The sequence below is a fragment of the Ochotona princeps genome, chromosome 12 (assembly GCF_030435755.1).
Source record: "Ochotona princeps isolate mOchPri1 chromosome 12, mOchPri1.hap1, whole genome shotgun sequence".
NCBI classification, from domain to species: domain Eukaryota; kingdom Metazoa; phylum Chordata; class Mammalia; order Lagomorpha; family Ochotonidae; genus Ochotona; species Ochotona princeps.
In genome coordinates, this window is record NC_080843.1 from 10476558 (window position 1) to 10499253 (window position 22696).

The 22696-nt window shown below is 52.4% G+C and overlaps 1 protein-coding gene across 3 annotated transcripts in view; it reads right to left on the reverse strand.

Annotated features, from left to right (window-relative positions):
• Window positions 1–22399, reverse strand: part of FARP1 (FERM, ARH/RhoGEF and pleckstrin domain protein 1) — a 213376-nt gene extending 190977 nt beyond the window's left edge. The window contains exon 1 of one of the 3 annotated variants that reach the window (XM_058670519.1): window positions 22284–22399. The gene's annotated coding sequence lies outside the window, so the exon portion shown is untranslated. Of the gene's footprint in view, window positions 1–21518; window positions 21953–22142; window positions 22261–22283 lie in introns of those variants that run through there. The other 2 variants (XM_058670518.1, XM_058670517.1) reach the window with 2 other exon arrangements.
• Between the last annotated feature and the right edge of the window lie 297 nt (window positions 22400–22696).

The window sequence follows — 22696 nt, forward strand, 5'->3', positions numbered from 1 at the left end:
AACAGATCAAGCCAGGGAAAGGCCTGGGAAGAAACAGTTCTAAGTTTGCTTTTGTTTTTAAGATGGCAGGGGCTTAAGTCTGCTTAAAGACAGGGAAGCAGCAGGGGCCGCTCGAGTCCCAGCTTTTCTACTTCCAATATCACTCCCCGCTAAGGTGCTGGAGAAATGCAGTGGCAGTTGGCCCGGGTGCTCCTTGCCACCCACATGGCAGAGCCAGATGAAGCCTCAGCCTGGCCTAGCCTGGCCGCTGTGGCCATCTGGACAGTAAAGCAGTGGATACAATGTTCTCTCTCTTTTTTCTGAGAAATAAAAAGAATCCTAACACACCAAAAAACCACCATTGTGGGTCTCCGACTGTTCTGCTGTGGCTTCATGCCCCACAGCCTGGAAGCCAGACCTTGGAGAGATCCTCCCACCCAGGTGTCACCACAGCCTTATTCACTATTCACAACGGTCCCCAAGGGGAAACAACCCAGCGGCCGCCCGAAGGACAGGACACCGTCTGCACACCCACAACAATGTGACTCCACCCTGACGGGAGAGGAAATCTGATCTCAGGCTGGACAGTGCGGACAAGCCATAAGGACACCCGCCCGGGGGAAGATCCAGTCACAGACACACCAGGCGGGTCCCTTCACAGAAGGCATCCATACCCGTCCAGCTCGCAGAGGCAGGCGGTGCAGTGGCGGCTGCAGGAGCCAGGAAGGAGCAGCGGTGAGCTCTGGCTCAGCTTGTTTCCCTTGGCAAGATGAAAACGGCGAACTGTGCACCTCCAGGTTCAATTTTATTTACATTGTTTTTCTTACCACAAGCTTTGTTTGTTTACTATTTTTATTTTTTTTAAGATTTATTATTTTTATTGGAAAGGCGGATATATATAGAAGGAGAGACAGAGAGGAAGATCTTCCATCCGATGATTCACTCCCCAAGTGAGCCGCAACGGCCGGTGCTGCGCCAATCTGAAGCCAGGAACCTGGAACCTCCTCCAGGTCTCCCACACGGTGCAGGGTCCCAAGGCTTTGGGCCGTCCTCCACTGCTTTCCCAGGCCACAAGCAGGGAGCTGGATGGGAAGTGGAGCTGCCGGGATTGGAACCGGCCCCTATATGGGATCCTGGCGCATTCAGGGCAAGGACTTTAGTCGCTAGGCCACACCGCCGGGCCCCATACTAGTTTTATTTTATTTGAGCTCTTCCATCCACTGGATCACTCCCCAAATGCCTGCAGCAGCCAGAGCTAGCTAACCAGGCTGAAGGTAGAACCTGCGACTCCAGCGCCGGTCTCTCATATAGGTGGCAGGAAGACCCTGACCCACCTTCTGCTTGAGTGCGGACAGCAGGCTGCACGTGAACAGAAAGCTGCAACAGGATTGAAACCTCGACATCCAAGAGGGGGTGCAGGCATCCCACCCGGCACCCCCTCGACTCCAAGAGCAGGTGCAGGCATCCCACCCGGCACGATGACCAACACCTGCCCCGTCAAAGCTTGTTTCCAGAACGCCAAAAGCAAACAAAATGGAACAAAGGGGAGAAAGAAGAGTTGGGGTCCAGGCATTAGACAAAAACAAAAGTTATGAAGCAAGGGGTGGAGAGCTGACAGAATGAATGACATCTACGTGGAACACTGGCTTCGGCTGACACTCTTACTTAAGATGGAAACTCGCTCCTCTTCCAAGACAAACACAAACATACCCAACACCCAGCTCCTCACTGCCGGCTTCCTTACCCAGAACTCTACCCTGTATTTCGCACATTTCCATGGAAACATATCTCCTGTTCCAGCTTTGGCTAAGAAGTCTTTGAGGACAGAAACCATGTCTCACACTTCCTGTGTCTGGCCATCAGAGCAGGTGCCTCAAAAAAAAAAAAAAAAATGGAATGTGGCTGGTTAATGAAAAGTTAATCCAGTTAGCCAGGAGTCTGTGAACCGGGCACCTGCTGCAGAGGGAATCTGAGCAAAGTCTCCCAGCTAACATAATAACCTTGAGCCCCACGCCCTACCCCCAAGGCCAGGTAGACCAGGCTGAGTTCAAACCGCACATCACGGTGACCTTGGGTGTCTGTCTTCACGCGTCGCGCCTCCATTTTCCTCACACGTGACAGTATCTGTCTTCCAGTGTCATCTGAAGGAAGAACAGTGCCTGTCGCAGAGTATGATACACAAATGCTGCTGCTCATGCTCCAAACTGGGAAGAGGGCACCTGGAGGGAAGGACAGCTCACACGGGCACCTGCTCGGGCTGGCGCTCCACACGCAGCTTCCTCCAAGAGCTGTCTCCGCCAACGTGAACAACGCAAGGCGTGACCCACAATGGCCAGGGTCCTCCCTTAAATCTCTCCATCTCTGTCAGTTCTGCCCAGGGCATGCTCCTAGGCAGGAAGTGCACATGCTGCCTGCACCCTCACCATTCCACATCTTCCTGGGGCCCCACAATCGCTGCTCTCTCCTCTTTGAAATCACAGAAGCTTCACAACTCCTCCTTGCCAAGTCAGGCTGTCCAACAATCACTACTGGGGTCATCTTAACTGAGAGAGTGTTAGTCGGCGAATAAACGGTTAACATTTTGGAGGTTCAGTGCCACAGTACAGTATGTTCAGCCTCCACCCATGGCACCAGCATCCCATATGGGTGCTGGTTCAGGTCCCAGTTGTTCCACTTCTGATCCAGCTCACTGTTGGTGCAGCTGCAAAGGCAGAGAAAGAGGATCCAAGTCCTTGGGTCCCAGCACCCATGTGACAGACCTGGAAGAAGTTCCAGGTTCTTGGCTTTGAACCATTGTGGCTATTTGGGAACTGAACCAGCAAATGGAAGATTCTCTCTGTAATTTGCCTTTCAAGCATCAATCAATCTTTGGTGGGGGTTGGGAACATTTTGGAGGCCAGTGTGATGACTCAAATGGCTGGTTCTCTGCCTATAAGCACCCGTTCATGTCCTGGCTGCTCTACTTCCCATCCAGCTTCCTGTGGGATGGCCTGGGAAAGCAGAAGATGGCCCACAGCTTTGGCATCCTGCATCTGCATGGGAGGCCCAGAAGCAGCCCCCCAGTTTTGGATTAGCTCAGCTGCAGCCACTGATGCAGACTGGGGAGTGAACCCACGGATGGAGTATCTTTCTATCTCTTCTCTCTGCACATCTGTCTTTCCAGTAAAAACAAATTTTAAAAAATTAAAACCATCTTGTCCAATTTCCTTGCAGTCTTTCTCAACATAGAAAAGCAACATTCTGGATGGACTTGGGTTTAGCTGGCTTCTCGTCTTCCAAGTGTGATCTAGCTGTAGGTCCCTGCCACCACTATCCATCACACCGTCCCACCCCAGGCCAAGAGAAAAGCAGCCGCCAGGCGGTGGCCAAGCACAACACAGCAAGGCCAGGATGGCTCTGGGTAATCAGAGCAGCAGGAGACAGTTAGCACACCAGGAGGAAAACTAAGCAAAATCCAACCCAGGCTTGCTCTCCTGGGTCACTGGTGCAGACTTTCTGGGTCTCCTACGCTCCATGCTCAGCCCCGCTCCCCCGCCCCACCCCAGGCTTCCAAACACTTCAGATCCGGAGGCCAACACAGAGATTAAACAAAAATCGAATCACAAAGAAATTTTACTCCTCCCAATAGCTAGTCTGAAACACACAGAACTCCTTAGTAAGGAATTTTCTCAAGCGCTCCTTCAAGTATAAGCAACCCAGGCAACAATTCACTATTGACTTTCTAGGTGATGCCAACTGCCCATAAAAATTCTTCTCCTGCTTTGCCAGGGCAGAACTCTCCAGAACAAATGACCCAATTAAACCTGAGAATTGCTGGCTGAATGCACACAGGGGGGGAAAAAGGCTAGAATGCAGGAAAACACCACAGAATCCGAGAGTGGTCACGCCACTTGGGGCCAGCAACTGGGCGCCAGGTGCTTCTCAACATGTGTGGGTGACAGAAACTCTTCATGCTTAAGGTTCTTATTTCTGAAGCCACTGGAGTGCCTCTTTCCCACTTTGCGAAACTGCATTTTTCAAAATGTAATCATGCAGCACTCTAAGCACACCTTTTAGGCACGGCATGGCTTTTCAGCCCGCACTGCTGGTGCGGCAATGTGGTGCCAAAGGCACCATAGTATGTATGGCTCCATCTTTGCTCACTGCCGCTTTCAGATCTGTGCTAAATTATCCCACACTCTTCCCCCAGGGCTCCGAGTTGCCACTCTAGTGACACGCAGATATTTAAGGAGAAAGTTGTTGATTTTTCTTTTTTTCCTCCCTTTACATGAATGTCAAGGGCCTGAGCTAAATCCTGTATGAGGAGATGCAGAGTGAGCACAGCGCACTGCAAACCAGCGAACCGCTCACCCACCTGGTCCTGCTTCTCCACCTGCAAAAGAACTAACAGACATGGCGTCCACCGCACCTGCCCAAGGTCTCAACGAAAGCCTGCAAGTAGCAGGTAAGGACTAGTGGGTCCCTCTCTGCTGAATTCCATGGGTATCTGCCCTGTCAGGACGCCGCTGGGAGCCTCAGCCATTCTGGCTTCAGCCCTTGGAGAGGTAAGGTCATGGGGAAATTCCGAGAGGGGCAGGGAGGCCAATCCAGCTGGCCCCATAACTGCTGGGTGTTGTGGGGCCGACCCTCAGGATGCTCTATTCTCAGAGCCTTGCTTATCCTGCCATATCTCCTGGCTGCCCATCCCAGCCACCAAGCAGCTGAAACTGAATCAGCTGCCACCGCTGCAACCTACAGAACTCCTCCTCAGCCACAGCTCATGCCTGCTTCATCAGGACGAAGCTGTTCATGCTGCTGACACCCCGCCCCAAACCCAGCCCAGCAGGATTCCCCAGGGGGCCCTAGGGCAGCCAAGGCCCCATCTGTTCCCATGGAGAACTGTCCAGCCAAGAGAAGGCTGCAGACACCCCCAGGAGAGGGAAACATCTGTGAGTAAGGAATGCAGAAAAGCCCTGTTGGGCTGTGTCCGATTTTCTGCATGCTCAGGAGAAAGGAAGCTCTGAGTGTGGACATAAGCACCCGGCAGGACTGCAAGGGGGGGACACGGATGTACATGGCAGACCCCAAAGCAACATTCACACTGCCCCCCTGCACCTTGGCGTACCTTCCGAGAATGAAAACTGTGCATGTGTTCATCTTACATTTGAAAATCGTATCTAGAAGGCAGGGAGAGGAGAGAGATTCCATCTGCTGATGCACTCCTCAAATGTCCACAACATCCAGGGCTGTGCCAAGCCAGGAGCCAGCAACTTCCACCCTGGTCTCCCATGTACGGCTGGCGGGAAACCAAGAGAGTTGTCTGCTCTCTCCCAGGGGACACATCAGCAGTGCTGGGTGGGAAAAGGCAGTGGGACTCCATCCCAGGCTCTACGACATGAGGTCAGATATTCCATGACCCTGGCAACACAACACCTGCCCTGTGCATCTTTTTTTAACTGTTACGGGTTCAAGACAAATGGACCAAAGGGCAGCGCTCCCCAGGGGACAACAGAGCAACATCTATATTTTTTAAAGACTTTGTTTTGAAAGCAGAGTGACAGAGAGGAAAAGACAGAGAAAGAGACCCCTTCCATCTGCTAGCTCACTCCCTCAATAGCTGCAATGGTTGGGGCGGGCCAAGCTTCAGCCAGGAGCTTCAGCCAGGCCTCCCACATGGGCGGCAGGGGCCCAAGCACTTACAAAGACATGTTTAAGCTTTTTGCAGTATTGCTCATATTGGTAAAAATAATCAAAATTACCCAAATGCCTACCAATATGGAAAGTTTGCAGAAAATTTAACAGACTCCTTTTATGTGTCTCTTTTTTAAAGACCAGTCTATGTAGATTACTGTGGAGCTATCTTCAGAGTACCGAAGAGATGAAAATTAAGTCAACACTGCAAACAAAAGATGCCACTATCTGAACTAAGTGTCCATGCTTCAAATATTTCCAGAAGGAAATATTTCCAATTGTAGATTATCACAGTATTGTCCTATGAGTTTTGCATTAAAGGGTAAGAATTAAGACCTTATTATGGTCTAAGGGGGTTAAGCCACCGGCTCTGAGACCTGCATCCCATGTGAGTGACAATTCACACTGTGGCTACTCTCCTTCTGACCCAGCTTCCTGCTAAAGTGCCTGGAAATGCAGAGGACGGCCCAGGGCACTTGGAGACCTGCAAACACCTCCTGGCTCCTGACTTCAGCCAGGCCCAGCCCCAACTGCTAAAAACTATTTGTGGAGAAAATCAGTAGGTGGAAATTCTCTCTCCAACTCTTTCAAACACATAAATAAATATTTAAGAAAAAATAGAAAGAGAATTAATATTTTAGCAGTGGAAAAGTCAAAGTAAACTTTGCCCTTGTACTTGATTGTCACTATTTGCCGAACCACCTTTTTCCCCACCACGTTGTGTCAAAACAAACTTGAGCCTGACAAGTTCAAACTGCCTCCAACTCTGAATTAGTGTGGTTTAAATCAGGCACGGTGACCCAAAGCACTCAGAACATCCCAACTCTTACTTCAATAGTCAATCTGTCCTCAACCGATGGCATTTTTTCTCAAATATTTCGTTTCCTTGAATACCAACATAATATGCCAAATGACAGTACATTTTTTAAAGGATAAGCTCAAAAACAGACTCATGGAAAAAGATCATTTTAAGAGGAACCCAAATTAATTCCCAGTGTTTTCAAGATGAATGAAACAAAGCCATCATTCTGTCAATCACTGTCACTCATTTTGAGCAACTTTTAATTGATTACATTGCATTATGTGATACAGTTTTATAGGCACTGGGATTCCCCCCACCCCTCCCCAACCCCGCAACTTTTTTTAAGATTTATTAGTTTCATTAAAAAGCCACAATTACATAGAGATTGTGCGAAAGTCAGAGACAGGTCTTCCATCTAATGGTTCACACCCCAAATGGCCAAAACAACCAGAGCGGCCAGTCTGAAGCCAGGAGCTTCTTCCCAGTCTCCTACTTGGGTGCAGGGGCCCAAGCACTGCTTTCCCAGGCCACAAGCAGGGAGATGATCAGATGTGGAGTAGCCAGGACTTGAACCAGCACTCGTGTGGGATGACAGTAGTGCAGGCTGAGATTTAGCCTGATATACCATGATGTTGGCGACACTTTGGGCAATTCTGACTAACCTCTTGGCCAGGCGACCCTTCTCTCACACAGACACACGTATGGATGACAGAGGAGGAAATGAAAAACAGTGCAATACTGTTTAATTTTTACCCACAAAAAACAAGTGTGTGTGTATGTGTGTGTGTGTGTGTTCCACAAAAACCTAAACTCACTAGAAGACCAACAATGCCTTCGTTGGGTCTGCAGCTGTCGGCACAGGTGCACACAGCAAAGGCAGCAGCTGGGGCTTGCTGCTTTGTCCAATCCTCAAACAAGCCCTCAGTGCAGGAATTCGGCAAGGCAGAATCGAGCCTTTTGCTAAGCTCTCTAGATTCCCAGTATCCTTTGGTCTGAACGAAAGCCCTGCTTGTCCATTCTCCAAACCACAGTTCCCCAGCGTGTTGCCCGCTGGGTGCCAGGGACACAGAATCCAGCCGCTCCACCAGATGCCACAGCACTCTCAAAACCCACCGGCGTGACCAGCAAACCAACGCCCAGAGGCTCGCTTCCTGGGCTGCTCTGCCCATCTCCTGCCCGGTACACAGTGCGGACACCATTCACCAGAGCTAGTGTCAGTGTGACTCAGAGGACAGCCGGGCAACCCAGCAATTTACTCAGAATTGCACTCGAGCCGGGTAATCATGGCCTTGCCAAGTTTAACTGAAAGACCACTCATGTATGATATCACAGTCCCAAATAAGCATTGTTTTTGGATCTCTAAATGGATATTTGCTTTTAAGATCTTGAAGATCCTGACTTGTAAGGTGCATGGGCCATTCATCCAACCTTGGGAAAGCCTCTCTCATTGGACCAGAAGCTAATCCCGGGTTGCACTTGACTGAGGGAGAAACAGAACTTAAAGGGTGAAGGATGGAGAACCACCCACGCCTGCAGGCCAGGATGGTACCTAAACTTAACTGCGCACCTGCAGCTCCAAATTCAAGGGTACTGCAGACCAGGGGCGGGTGGGCCAAGCAGTGTGAAATCGGCTCAGGTTGGAGGAATGCAGGATCCTGCTACTCAAAGCCCGCAGTCCCCCTGTCATTTGTTCAACCAAGATGTAACGTGCATCCACAATGGGCCAGGCCCGTGGACATGCAGTAATGGCACAGAAGTGCCGAACTCAGCCAGGGTCCACGGACATACAGGCAAGGGCGCTTGCCCACGCAGCACAGGGAAGCCGGGCTGTCCTTCAGCTCCTCGCCCCCCACTGCCATGGGCTCCACCCCCACCTGCACACACCACCCTCGGAAGCAGCATCAGCCAAGTCTGCATCTGACTTACGCATGTCTACCTTGTAACACCAAGAAGCTGAACAACTTCTCATAGACAGCCAGGCCCAGCCGCTCCTCCTTGGCTACACAGACACCGAGCAGGGAGGCGGGGCCTTCCCCTCCCAGCGCCCAAGTCTCTCAGTAGGCACTGGGAAACCTCCAAGTGACATGTCCCAGAGCAGGTCATTTGGGATCTTCCTCCCCCACACCATGTGAACTGAGCGCCATGCCTCTAGGGAAAGGTCAACAGGAAACAGCCTCACAAGACCTTCGACCTTAACCATATTGACTTCAGGATGACTGAAGCAGGAAAGGGGGGGTGGGGGTTGAAAGTGTTGTAAAAATATTTAAATGAAGGCAAGTACAGGATGTTGACATAGGAGGGGGCCCAAATTCTGGACAGGGGTCTCTGCTCTGCTGAGAACCTAAAACCACTCCACAAAGTGGACTTTAAAAAAAAAAAGAAATTAAACAAGGCGAACATTCAGAAGCAAGCAATGTGTGGTGGCGTCACGGTGTTAACCAGGAGTGTGTGTGTGCCGCTTACTCCGCACTGCAACTGCTTCTACAGGGGCCCTTTTATTTTACAATTAACAAAAAAGACCCAAAAGAATGTTAGGAAGCAAACTTATTCTCAGTGAAACACAGCCATCAAACTACCTCGTGATGATTGAGGACAACAGGTCTACCAGAGCTTCTGCCTGCACACAGGGGCAGGGCCTAAGTGGCTGGAACCCACGTGGGATGGGGGAGCCCTGAGGTCCCCAGCACCCATCTGTCAAAGCCCTGGCATCTGTGTCACAAAGGCCTCATTGCAAGGCACCTTCCCCTTTCCCCCCACCCCACAAAACATGGCTTCCCAGCCCCACGGGCGTTCCCCACGCCTGGGCTTGGGTGCCAGGTGTGAGATGCTGTAACAGCCCACACTACCACAACAGTGGGTCCCAGAGAGTGCTGCGCCCTCCAAGGTGTGGCTGAGGTGCACCAGACCATGACTCATTCCCCAACAGGCCTGGAAGAGAAACCACAATCATATTACTCGGTCTTGTCATTCAGAGCTGCTGGCCACTTGGTCCTTGGGTGCACCCACACAGCGAGTAGACGCGTCATCTTTAATGTGTTTAACGAGCATTTTTCAATCCAAAGGAATTAAAAAAAAAAACCTCAAGAGATGATGCTATGGACAGAATGTTAAGCTACCACCATATGGGCACCGGTTCGATTCCCAGTTGCTCCACTTCCCATCCAACTCCTTGCTAATGGCCTGGAAAAGCAGTGGAAGGTGGCTCAAGCAACTGGCCACCAGCAGCAGCCCCCAGCCCCAGCTTCAGCCCACCCCACCCCAGCCACTGTGGCGATTTGGGAAGTAACCCAGAGGACTAAAAACCTTCTCCCCAAACCTGTGTCTCTACCTTTTGAATAAATAAATCTTTTAAAATTTATACATAACAAAGCCATGAATCAAGGTAAGCTTATTAGTGTGGTGTTTTCAAGTTTGGCTACACGATGGGAAGACCCCAGATGGAGCCAGGAGGAATGTGTGAACCCCAGGAAAAGCCTCACTTCATTCAGGAACTGTGCAGCCTCGGACATGTTAGTAATCAGTGCTGCCATCTCCATGTTTCTAAAATGAATACTTCTCTCCTGAAATGATCGAGAGGAAACACTTGCAAAGTAGCCAGCACAGTGTCCAGTATGAGACTAGCCCAAAAAGGGCAACCAGAATGACATCCAACCTCCTGTCACCACTCCAAAGAATGGTCAGAGGAACGCACCCTGCGTGCCAGGCACACTACTGTCCACACGCCACACACAAACCATCTCCAGGTAACAGGTGCGGACGTACTGCCCACTTCTACCGAGCTGATCTGGAAGGTGACCCTGCTGTCTTCCTTGCCTGGGCCTCCCAGCTGACAGCGCTCCTGGCGTTGAGTCCTAGCAGGCAGGGTGAGTGAGGAGTGGGCAGCTAAGAGCTCATGGCCATCCTGGCTGGCATCTCCACGTGACTTAGCTTGGTAACACCCTGGTCGGCACAGCCTGGCTAAAGGGAAAAAAAAAAAAACTCTGCATTTTTCTGAATGACCTTCCTTGGAAAGAAACACAGCTGTTTTTAAGATTTTTTTACTAGAAGGGCAAATTTTCAGAGAAAAAAGACAGATTTTCCACATGCTGGTTCATTCCCCAAATGGCTGCAACAGCCAGAGCTGAGCCAATTTAAAGTCAGTAGTCAAGAACCTTCTCTGCATCCCCTACGTGGGTGCAGGACCCCAATCTTCCACTGCTTTCCCAGGCCACAAGTCGGGAACTGGATGGGAAGTGGAGCAGCCAGGACACGATCCAGTGCCCATAACGGATGCCAGCACTTGCACACAGAGGATTAGCTAATTGAGCCAATGTGCTGCCCGCCCCCCCCTATTTTTTTAACATAAGTGAATAAATTAAAGGAATCAACCATCAAGACAGTTTCTTCTCGTCTGCAGTTGTGGCTACAAGACCTCACCCTGGCTCCTCTGGCACGAGCTCTGGGCATCCTCTTCTTCCTAGTTCTGTGGGCTGATTTATGTGACCCTGGAGTTGGTGCCCTGCAGGGATCACGCTCACCAACTACCCGGCCTCCCTGTCATCTAAACAGACCTCACCATGCTAAACCTGTGAACCCCAAACTCCCAAGAAGCCAGCCTCTCCTCCAGGCACCCCAAGCACCCAGGATTCTTTGTTACGTGTCCGACACTGGCCTCGGAGCGGCTGGTTTCAATAGTGCGGCAGTGACAGATTTGCAGTGTCTGTTCTGGAGCCAAAAGCATGTCTCACACGACTAGGAACATATGCGGCAGGCTGAGCTGCATCCGCAGGGGGAGATTCCTTCAGAAGTTTTCTTTTTCAGGCAACTCTGCAAAAGAGCTTTTGCCCTGTAAGTCCCACGGCTTGTTAATTGCCAAAGCAATAAAGCCTCTTGATGGGAACTTTTGAAAACACAGAAAAGTTCAAAGGGGAAAATAAAAACCACTGGCCTTAGTCTCATCTGAAGAAAACCACAAGTAACATCCTCCTCTCCACGTATGTGAAGAACATCTTGCAGGCAATTTTAAACACAAACACTCACCTTTAAAAGTAGCAAACTGCAAGTATAATCACAGAAGGGGTAAGTAACCCCACACATGTGAGGGTCATGGAGGACGATACAGACCTCAGGAAGCCAGCAGAGCTGCCAGTTCTCAAAAAAAAAATGTCTGAAAAGGGGCTGATGCAGTGGCACAGCAGGCTAAGTCTCTGCCCGCAACACTGGCATCCCATGTGAACACAAGTTACAGTCCTGACTGTTCCACTTCCAATCCAGCTCCCTGCTGCACTACCTGGGAAGGCAGCAGAGGCTGGCTTCTGTCCTTGAGCCCTGCACCCACTGAGGGGAATCCCAAAGAAGCTGCCAGCTTTGGATTGGCCAAACTCCGGCCATTGTGGCCATTTGCAGAGTGAACCAGCAGATGGAAGATCTCTGACTCTCCTCTCTGTAACTCTGCCAGACACACAGACATGACACTCCTGGAAATGCTACTTCTGAATAAGTGGAAAAAGCTTGCCAAGTCCTTAGCTCTGCCTACACGCTATGTGACCTTGGACAAGCTGTGGCCTTTCTGTGCCTCAGCCTCCTCTGACACGGAAGGGCAGCTGTGTAGACGAGGAGGAGGAAGTGTAGGGACCCAGCTAGGAGAGGGTGGAAAGCACCACACCAGAGCAAACACGCGTGGACCTGGCCGAGCAAGTCTGAGGACACGATGGTGACAGGCACGCTCCAGGACTCAGTGTGGCAGCTGTGCCTGAGCCAGCACGAGGAAAGGGCCGGCAGGGAAAGAGGAAGAAAACAGAGCAAAATACCAGCTTTCTTCCAGCCGTCCTCCCAGCCACCCCACATCACTCCTGGAAAGCTTTGGCATGAAGGGCCGCCGCCTGCAGTATTTTAACACTGCTTTGGCAGGTGGCCTTCAGAGGATACTGCAGCAAGAGGTGGCCTGCGCACTGGCCACTCCCACCGGCTCTCATCCTGGCAGCAGGTCCCAGCAGGGCCAGCAGGGAAGCTGGGGAGTTAGTTTCTTTTTGAGAGTATCGCTAAAAATAAAGATGGGAGAAGAAAAGGATGGGGAATTTGGTCTTTGCTAAGTCACGAGGCTTGGATTTTCCCCTTGTCAATTCTCAAAACCAAACAAGTCGTGCCCAGGACACTGGCTGACGAAAAACTGCTGAAATCTTAATGGGTTGATCTTTGCTCACAGTTTCACAGTTTAATATTCAAAATTTACTTTTTTTTTTTTCAAGTTTTTCAAATGGTTTATGTACGGGAAGGGCAGACTGACAGAGCTTTCATCTGCAAGTTCACCTCCAAATGCCAGGTTGTAGCCAGGAATTCCAGCCAGGTCTCCCAAATACCTGGACAATGATGCACTGCTTCCTTAGTGGGACGGTTCCCTTCACAGGAACCTGGGCGAGAAACGCAATACCTGAACTGGCACTCCAACACGGGATATGGGGATCCCATACAGGTACCAGTTCATATCACAGCAGCCCCACTTTCCATCCAGCTCCCTGCTTGTGGCCTGGGAAGGCAGTCGAGGACAGCCCAATGCCTTGGGACCCTGCACCCACGTGGGAGACCTGGAGGAAGTTCCTGGCCCCTGGCTTCGGATCAGCGCAGCACCAGCTGTTGCGGTCACTTGGGGAGTGAATCATCAGACGGAGGATCTTCCTCTGTCTCTCCTCCTCTCCGTATATCTGACTTTGCAATAAAAATAAATAAATAAATAAATAAATCTTCAAAAGAAAAAAAGAAATGACATGACTTGCGCAACTCCTAAGTGTCCGAGACGAGAGCTGAATGCAGGTCCCTCACAAGCCATGGCGGCCAGGACACTGCTCCAAGGAAGGACCAGCGATTCCTGCCTCCCAGCATCTTTGCACAGCTTGGCGCAGCCACCTCCTACTTGAATCCAGCTGGTCGGCAGGACCCAGAATACGGTGGGAAGGACAGCGTATGACCTCCTAGCTGGCTCGTAGATGTCATGGCCACTTCCCCTTCACTCTGTGCTGGGCCAGCCAGCTGTGGTGGAGATACTCAGGTCCTGGCCACAGGATGACAGCTCCTTGATGGCAGGACAGCTCCAGCTGACCTTTTTCTCACACACCTGGGCCAGAACCCTTCGTTTAAGCCATTCCCTAAATCCTAACCCCAGCAACTACACCAGAGTGCAATTGTTCACTGCTGCTCTGAGCAACTTGGGAGCGGCACATCAAGCATTAAGAAGAATAAGACATCCTGAATTTGCGTTCTTTTCTCCACATTGACAATATCTTGCGATTACATCTGTAATTTTTTTTTAAGATTTGTTGGGAAAGACAGAGTTGAAAGTATTTTATCTGCTGGCTCACTCCTCAAGTGGCCATAATGGCTGGAGCTGGGTCCGGCCAAGGCCGGAGCCGGGAGCTTCTTCCAGGTCTCCCCTGTGGGTGCAGGGGCCTAGCACTTGGATCATCCCCCCGCTCTCCCAGGTGCATTCGTGGGAACAAGATTGGAAGTGGAATATCAAGAACTCAAACAGGCACTCATACAGGACGCTGGCATATGCCATAGTGCTGGATCCCATAATCTTATAATTAGAACACTGTATGTCGATATAGAGAATTGGGGGTTGGTTAGTTTATACATACATATTATATATTATATAATATTTTTACATACATATATATATATATATATATATATAAAAGTCAGCTCTGAAAGACAAACACCTACAGTTACAAAGGACAAGAATGGTCTAAAATCTGGTTTATTCTAAGTGAATGTGAGAAATAGAGTCCACCTTACGAAAGGTGCTCAACATAACTTTGCTAAAAGGAAGCTCAGCTTTGAGGCCAGGGCTGTGACACCAGCATCCCACATAAACGCTGGTTTAGTGTTCTGGTTGCTCCACTTCCGATCCAGCTCCCCACTAATGCACGTGGGAAAGCAGCACAGATGGACCAAGTGCCCGGGCACCCGCACCCACACGGAGGGGCAGATGGTAGTCCCAAGGCTCCTGGCTTTGGTCTGTCCTGGTCTGGCAATTGCAGTCCTCTAGGGAGTAAACCTGTGTCACTCTTTCAATTTTTTTTCCAGAAAATGTCACTTTTTCCAACAGGAATGCAAGATCTATAATGCTGAACACCTGTGCTGCTACCAAAGCAAGATCCGCAAGAGCGGTCACCTTTTACCTACGATCATTCCCTCCCATTCATTGTAGATTCTAGGGTAAGTGCAGGGGCAGACACCAACCGAAACTGGTTAAGCCTCTGGTTTTCCCCACGTTCTGCTATTTCAAACAGCTCATTTCACCTGCATCCATCATGACCCCCAGCATCTACTGCTGGACCTCCAGTGTGCTCAGCAAGGTGACATTAACCCCCCACACACACAACAATGCCCTAGGCAGGCCTCACCCACAGTGAATGCTCCGTGGGTGTCACTCTAGGCTGGCAGAAGCAGCAGGCATTGCCAGCCCGTGATCTTAAGGAAAAGAAGTCACAATCTCAAGGATGTTGTGTGACCACTGTCCATGGTCAACGCCAAGCAGACGTCCTGCAGGCCCACCATCACAGAAGGTAAGAAGAGCGCATGGAGAAGCTTACACCATGCACACCTAGAAGACGTCTGAAGTCCTTGGAAACAGTGCAACCCTTACCAGCTGCACGGGACCACTAGACCACTTCCTGGGCAATAAAACAGGTAGCAATCAGTCCTCCCCTTGACAATGTTAAACGAAAGACACAAATCCTATCATTCATAGGCCAGCACCGTTCAGGTCCCAGCTGCTCCACCCCAATCCACCGATCCAGTTCCCTGCCTATGGCCTGGGAGAGCAGTGGAGGACAGGTCAAGTCCTTGGGCCTCTGTACCCACATGGGAGCTCCTGGCTTCCAGTTTTGGATCAGCCCAGCTCTAGCCACTGTGGGAGTGAACCAGCAGATGGAATCAGTCTCTTTCAAGCAGATAGCTTGATAGCTTAAACCCAAATTAGAAAAAAAAAAAAAAAAAAAAAAAAAAAAAACAACCCAAATTAGGGTCTCGTTCCAGGCAGAGAGAGATCGTACAGCTTACTTACCAACCCTGGCTCCATCCTCAGCTCTGTCATCCTACCTGCCTAGTCCCAAGTCACAACATGGCACCCAACCTAGTCTCTGGATGCACACAAGCATCATCCTGATGGTGCTGCAAAGGTTCAGGTCCTAGGAGGTTCTGGGAAGGAAGAGTTTTGCTCAGCAACCAAAGGCACTGGGCAGACAGCACTTGGGCAAGACGAGCAGGAAGCCTGGAGCCACAGCAGCTGTCAGCCCAGGAGGACAGCCGGCCTGGGAGTCCCTGAAGGGCCGGAGGCAGAGCAGGAACCCTTTGCCTTTAGGACAACAGGCACCTGCGTACTGGGGTGCTTAAACTGCTTGCTGGCAGACAGATAAATACACTCCTAAATGTAACCTGGTGGTTTCATAGAAAGAGGGTCTGTCATCTGCCCTGGGCAGGGACACAGAGGCCGCGGGCAGGCTGACCTTGCTTCAGCTCTCCCCTCCCAGCCCCTGACACCTGCGACATCACCGTGCCTGCCAACTCAACTGGCGCGCCTAATGCTTGTTTCACAGATTCTAACTCGAATGCACCAGTGTTTATCCTTCTACCCTCCATGCACAGGGGAAACCAAGGATTAGTTAAAACTCCACGTGTCCTCACAACACCTTTTATCTGGCTCAGAAACCACAGAGAAGAGAGATCGGTAGACATAACTACTGCCCCAAAGGAGGAACGAAATTCCCATCAAAAGTAGAAACTCTCTAAAGTGTCCCATCTTAGTTTTTAAGTTTTGATTTATCTATTTGAAAGGCAGAGTTACAACAAAAGGAGGGAGGGGGCACAGTGTCTTTCATTGGTTGATTTACACCCCCAAAAAGCGGAAAGCCAGCAATGCCGTGTGGGTTTCCCACACAGGAGGCAGGGACTTGGGCCATCTTCTGCTGTCTTCACAGGTGTATCAGCAGGATGCAGGGACAGAAGGGAAGCAGTCAGGGTGATGAGGTGACTAACATCAGCCTAACCCACTGTGCCACCACATGCCGGTCCCTGTAAGAGCCTTTTTTTTTCCCCTGAAAACATTTGCTTTCCTACAATTTGTGTGCTGAAGAAGGTGCTCAGCCTGGAACCTTAGTATTTTTATTTGGTCGTAATCTAAGATGCCCATCTGTCCATATTTTCACAATAAGCAGGTAATTTCTACTTTCACTTGCTTCTCCTCTCTCAGTAAGTCAGGCTGACCCTCCAACAGCCCAACTCAGGCCTAAAACTTGGCCTTGTTTCCCCAAAGTAGAACAAATGTGTCGCCAGCAGGAAGTCCAATCATCACATCATACAAGATGGTTTCCCAGTCCCTTCTGCTCTCTCCATCAAAAAATGAAAAGGTTGAAAACTTAAGAGGGTAAAAATATTCACACAGCATAGATCCAAAGACTCAGATCGATAATATGTAAATAACTCCTATAACCAAGACGGGGTTGTAGGAAATATTACCACCCAGCATGCCCTGACCAGCACCAAGGACCACACTGAGTGCGGAAAGTAAGGGGGGACCCTCACCTGGAGCTGCCGGGGACAGGAAACAGTACACACACCCCCAGAGCAGACGCCAACCTCCCACCAAGTTAGGCATGCTGGAGTTACATTTACTGTAAACCCTACAAGAAAGAGACACGCCCGGTGCAAAGAATTGCTCAGATCTCTGTAGCAGATTTTGCCCCAATCAGTCAAACCCAAAATCACTGTGAATGACCCACGGTGAAGCACTAAGCCTGTCCCAGCAGCAGCAGCCCCTGGAGCAGCAGGGAACACCCCGAGAGAAGCAACTTCCGGCTGCCTGGCCTGACTGCCCGATCCTGGGTGTGGGCACTCACATATCGCCTGCGTCCCTTGAACACGTGGACAAGCCTTACACAGGAATCCAAAATGCTGAAGAACCTGGTAAGAGGAAGGGGATGGGGGGGAACCGGAAGGGGGGAGGGGAACAGCAGGGCGGGCAGAGTGGGAAGAGGGGAGGGACACAAATTAACAAGAAAGTGCACTAAACAGCCTGTACTCAAACTGCGTGCTTCAAGGGTCCTTAGAAACCATGCATAACCACTCACACCCAGGAGCCAGAAAGACCGGAACTACAGACACCGACAGTGCCCCACTCAGCAAGGACTAAGGCGACCAACATCACCAAACCATACTTGCTAATGAGGCCCTAAGGTGGCTACAGGGAGAAGAGCGCAGAAGCAAGGCCCTAGGAGCAAGAGGGAACAGCAAAGCACATGGGAGAACTTGCCAATGTGTGGGCTCATTTGAGGTGAGCTTTGCTTTTTCTTCACACACAAGCTTGTGTCTTTTTACAATGTCACCCAACGCTGAGAATTAAACTGCCAAACTAGAATAAAATGGAACAGCCAAATCTCTAATTTCTAAATTCCCAGAATTGCAGGCTATCAGCAGGAATGTCAAATTTTCTTTAAGAACCCTGGAGGGGTTTACTGGCTCAGCAAGTGTTTGCACGGAGTTTGCTGTGTCCCAGGTCCTAGACCCCAAACGAGCCGAGTGAGGACCAGCTGAAACTCATCCTTGTAGTGGCAGTCTAAGCTTTCCCTAGCCATTAACAAGCCACCTTTGTGGAAAGCAATCCACCAAGTTTTTGTGGAAAGTGAAATCTACTCCTAGGTTAAAAATCTAAAACAGCATTAAAGGAAAATTAGTTTGACCTGTGCTTTTAAAAAAATAAATGTATGCCTAAATGGCATTTTACACATGAAATTAATGTACTGTAAGTGATGAACCCCCACATTAATCACAAATCTTGCAATCTGTCTCTAATCTCCATCCTTCAGTAAAGAAACTTCACTGACAGTACTAAACAGCACCCAGTTTAGCCACATTGTATCAATGGCTTTCTCTAGCTCATTTTACAAGTAGCAAAAGCTTGGAGCACAGGGTTTTCATAATGTATCAATTGTCCACTTTGGCTCTGAGCAGCCACTTGGCAAAACATTAAGTGCCTTAAGCCAGGGCAACCTACGAAAAGTCAGTTTCTCCACATTAAAAATAAATAAATAAGTCCAGGGGCTTATGACTAACAAACAAAGGCTGCATTGGGGATAGAGACTGGGCAAACCACTATTCCAAGTGGTTTAAATGGAAACCATGTGGCGCTGTGCCCAGTGGCCAGGTGGAAATGGTTAAAGGAGGCAGCAGGGGAAGCTTAGCTGCCACAAGGCAGGGACAGAGAACAGGACCAGCACTGAGTGTTGCCACAGCACAAATTCTGGACCCTCCCACCCTCACCCCCCAAAAAAGGAAAGAAAAGTCAGCTGACCCACCACTTTCCACTCAGTAACCAGACCTGGAGAGCTCTCCTCTCCAAGCAAAGCACCAGCCCACAGGAGCGGCCCAGCCTCAACGGCTCCCCCCTTCTTCCAGGCAGAAGACAAGCAGCGCAGGGAACACGGGAACAGGGTTCCACCCGGAAGAGAGGGCTGGAATCCCGAGCGCTCTGATCCATAGCATCTCCAGGTGGAGGGACGATGCATTTCTGCAAAGCACTGAGCCATTCTGTCATAACTGAGGTCGCTCAGAGGCTTTGTTTAAAATGTCAAGCTCACCATGCTACCAAAACATTGAGCAAGCCACAAAATGTCCTCCATTCTCTGGGCACCTCTCAGCCGCATGTACCCTAAGCATACTTCAGTGTGCAGACTAGCTTCTAGGGCTGCTGCAACGTCCCTCACCCTCCTCCAGGATGGCAGAGCTTGCTCCCACACGCACACACCCTTTCCGTTTCACTATTCCCTAGAGAGATACCCATTTTTCACCTGCTGGCTTATTTCTCAAATGCCCACAACAGCTACGGATGGCTGCGCCAGGCAGAAGCCAGGCGCTCCCACCGGGTAGGGGTAACCTACTGCATTTCAGGGTGTGCAGGGGTAAGAGGTGAATAAGCTGTCCCCAAACTAGCGACGCTGGGGTCCCAATGGGTGTCATGATCTGTTTCAGCAGAGCACACAACCCAAAGGTTGTCACAGACATCCTCCTCATAAATGCCTATCATTTCCCAAAATATTAAACTCGAAGTGCTATGTGAATATTAGGCTACGGGCTCCACTTTTGTCTTTAAAACTAACCCTTTCAAAACACATTTAATTAGTCATTTTTCTTTCATGAAAAGTGAAACAAAAGCATTCATTCAGGTTCCTTGTGGCTTTAGGATAGTTCTGAAATAACTGCAAGACTCCAGTAGGAAATTCGTCTGAGATGACGTGGGTCTGCAGGAAAACCTGGCTGCAAAGTAGCATTAATTCATGGCATCATTCCCTCATAACCCTCCCATCCATTCACGCTGTGACCTCCACCAGCTCAAAGGCAGGCAGCCTGAAGAAGAGGAACTCCAGACACCTCATTTCCGAGGGGTCCCCACAAGCACAGGACTTCTAAGGAACAGCACACCCCAACTATCAGGGACGCATGACCACAGAACCTGGGCCTGGAGGACCCAGGCAAGCTAGCTCCTCCAATTCATTCAGCCAGGCAGGCATCTACTGTCTCCTCCCCCGTCCCCCCAGTGAAGCAGCCACCACCCCCAGAAAGCTTCTATTTATTTTAATCAGAAGCAGATCTACCAGCCAGACGCTCCAGAAACACAAACGTTTCCTTGTGCTTGGAGGGACTCCAGCCCCGTGCCAGTGCTGCAGCCCGATGCCGCAGGAATAGCAAGTGAGCCCTGTGCAGGCTTGCGGCCACCGCTGAAGTGCATGGCCGGGCACTCTCCGGTCCCCCCGGAGCAGCAGAATCTGCAAGTCCGGGGATAAACCCGCGCGGCCTGGGAAAGCAGGACACACAGCTAATTAAGGAGGCCGACTTCAGCAGGCTCCCTCCCGCGCTCGCTGCCAGGAAGGTTTTTCAGGCAACACCCTCCCAGAAAACGAGCACGCCAATGCTAGGCCAGGCTCGGAAAACGCTGCCTGCTGGAGGGAGATGCAGGGCCCGGCAGACGCGGGGGTGGGGTCGAGGGGAACCCGGGGGCCTCCCCGGCAGGATCCAGGGCTGGGCAAGTCCAACCAGGGAAGCCAACCAGGAGAACAGCCCTGACAACAATGAAATGAAACAGCCCGCGGCGGCCGGGACTCCAGAGAGCCGGAGGGGGAGGGGAGAGAGAGAGGCCGGGCCGGGCTAAACCGTTCCAGATGCGGAGCCACGGTTCCGCGTCCCGGCGCCCACCTCACCGCAGCGGCCTCATTTCATTGTAAGCCTCACCTCCCTGCTTTCGGTGGGGGGCAGGAGGGCACCCTTCCTAACCTCAGCGGCCCCTGGCCTCCGACTGCCACCGGCCACGTCCTGACCGTCCGGGGCGCACAAGCTCGCTCACACTCACCCGGAGGCTCCGGCTAAAGTTGGCGCAACTTAAATCGTTAAAGCCACATCAGAAGTTGTGGTCTCCCAAGGCTCATCACCTTCACCATCATCACCAAATATAAAAATTATAAAACGGATTTTTTTTCAAAGCCCCAACTTAGCCCTGCCGCTATCACTAAGACACCCAAAAGAACTTGAGCAGAGGGCGTGTTCCTTTGTCACCCACCCGGAGCCTCACGCCACGCGTGGGCGACACCCCGCTCCGGCGGCCACCTCCTCCGAGCCCAGACTGCGGCCCGAGGTCCGGAAGCGGCGTCCGGCGCTGTCACCGGGCAGGGTGGGACTGGAGGAAGCGGAGAGGGGGAAGGGCGCCGGGGGTGGGGGTGGCGAGCGGGGACTGCTCTGGACTCCCGCAGCCCCGGGGCGCCGAGGGCAGGGAGGGGGTTGCCAGGGGCGGTGCAGAGCCCGGGGCGCACTGGCCCTCCGCCCCGAGCTCCTGCTATTGTTGCCGGGGCTGCCCGGGCCCGGCTCGCCGCGCCGCGCCGCGCCTGCTCGGGCGGGCGGGACCCTGCGGGCCACGCACCCACCTCCGCCGCGCCGAGGCGGTGCGCTAGGGGCACCTGGACTCGCACAAGTTGCAGCCCGAGGCCGGGACCACGGCGGCCCCCGCCCAGCGCGCCACGGTCATTGTTCACCGCGTGCCTCCTACCTTCCAGGCGCCCGCGGCTCCAGTGGCTTGGCGGCTCCGACTCCGGGTTCAGCAGCTCCGGGCCCCGGCTGCCGAGGGCGCGGCAGGCGGGCTGCTCCTGCGGGGCGGCGCTGCCTATTAATACCCACGGGCGGCGGCGGCGCGGGCGCGCGAGCGGGGCTTGGCGGCGGCCGGCCGAGGTCCGAGCCATCAAAGGTGGCGCGGGGCGGAGGGGAGGGCGGAGCAGGAGGGGTGGGTGGGGAGCGGGCTCAGGGTCGCCATGGCCGCCTCGACGCCGCCGAGAGAGCGCCACTCGCCCCCGGAGGAGCAGCGGCGCAGAGCGAACGGGCCGCGTTCCCGCCCCGCGCCGGAGCCGAGCTCCCGCAAACCTCTGCCCGCGCCGGAGCCGCGGCCGCCGCCCCTCCCCGGGGCCTCGGCCGGCCCCTCGGAGGGGGGGAGCCCGTGCGCCGCGAGCCCGGCGGCTGAGGCGGAGGAGGCGGCGGGGCCGGCGGGAGAGCCACAGCCCCCTCCAGCGTCCGGGCCGCGACCTGCGCGCCCGTCGCGCCGCGCCCCGCCCCGGGGCAGGTGCGCCTAGGGCGGCCTCCTGGCCCCATTGGACTTGGGTGTTGGGCCCAGGCCGCTCACCTCGCTGTTGCCACCGGAGCAGGCGCGGGCTACCCCACCGGGGAGTGCTGATGCTGCCTCGGAGAGCCACAGAAGTGAGCTTGGGCGACGCCTGGGGCCGCTGGCGGAGGCAAGGGATCGGTGGCCCAGTTGAGGACCCACCGGGAGCTCGTTGATCTATGATGTAGCGGAGACCTACGAAGTCCCGGGGCCACGCGCGCGGGACTTAATCCCGCAGCTGGGAGTGGGCGTTGCCACGTCCGCTTCCAGCCCAGCCTCCCTCACCTGCTTGAGTGCTAGCCTTCCGGGGACACCTGCTGGGCGAAGGGCGTGGAGGAGGGTAGAGCTGGCTTGCAGATGCCTTATGAGCCACCGGGGTTCCCGAGCTAAGAGGCGGTCCTCCGAAGAAGGACACTTGATGTCCCCTTCCCCGGGCTATGGCCTCGCCCTCTCGGAAAAAGGCTTTGGATAGCCCGCAGGTATGAGCCGTAGGCGACCAGGGCGCCGGGTCCAGCAGCGGTTCTGGCTACGCCTTTGTGAGAGTTCGCGGACCTGAACCTGCAGGTGTCAGGAAA